The sequence below is a fragment of the Ostrinia furnacalis genome, unplaced genomic scaffold (genome assembly GCF_004193835.3).
Source record: "Ostrinia furnacalis isolate ACB-3 unplaced genomic scaffold, ASM419383v2 OfSCF2828, whole genome shotgun sequence".
NCBI classification, from domain to species: Eukaryota; Metazoa; Arthropoda; class Insecta; order Lepidoptera; family Crambidae; genus Ostrinia; species Ostrinia furnacalis.
In genome coordinates this window covers 100,005-100,545 of record NW_021133067.1, presented here as the reverse complement: position 1 = coordinate 100,545, position 541 = coordinate 100,005, and the positions used below count along the sequence as shown (strand labels likewise).

At 34.4% G+C, this 541-nt stretch overlaps 1 long non-coding RNA gene across 1 annotated transcript; it reads left to right on the top strand.

The window, feature by feature from the left end:
- Positions 1-162: 162 nt before the first annotated feature.
- Positions 163-541, top strand: LOC114356542 (uncharacterized). The gene is made up of 3 exons (XR_003656225.1): positions 163-235; positions 309-400; positions 473-541. It is a non-coding gene; the product is annotated as an uncharacterized LOC114356542 (long non-coding RNA).

Sequence of the window (541 nt, the reverse complement as noted above, 5' to 3'; positions counted from 1 at the left end):
TGTTATAACCTGTAACCCTTAATTTTTTTATTAAAAAAAATATTTTTATTAGAATGTTGACTAGGCTGAATGAGATAATTATTATTTTTGCCTGCGTCGAAGGTATTCATTAAAAAGAGGTGACATGAGGCCATTTTTTTTCTTCTTTTGCCGGCTGGCGCCGCCGCTCCCATTTAAAATGTGAATTTGTAGATAATACTGAGATTTCTTGCAAGATATCGCTAATTTGGCATTGGTAAGTATATATATATAATTGCGATTGTCGTTGTCGGTTGTTCCCAAATCTTACAAATCTCTGTTTTTTTCAGATTTGCATTGATTTGCATAGTAAATTGCAAACCTGCGCGTGGCTCATTTTCAAAAGTTATCTTCTTACATAAGTTATTGAACTGATCTTCAGGTATGTATCATTTTAAAAAAGATTCACTGCGAGTTAAATGGGTTTTAATTGTATTTTCGGAATGATTTTCAGGATGGAGTTGGTGCGGTCACTGAAGGCGTTTTCTGACGGCTCCCAAGTTTTTTTTGACTCCTTAACAGG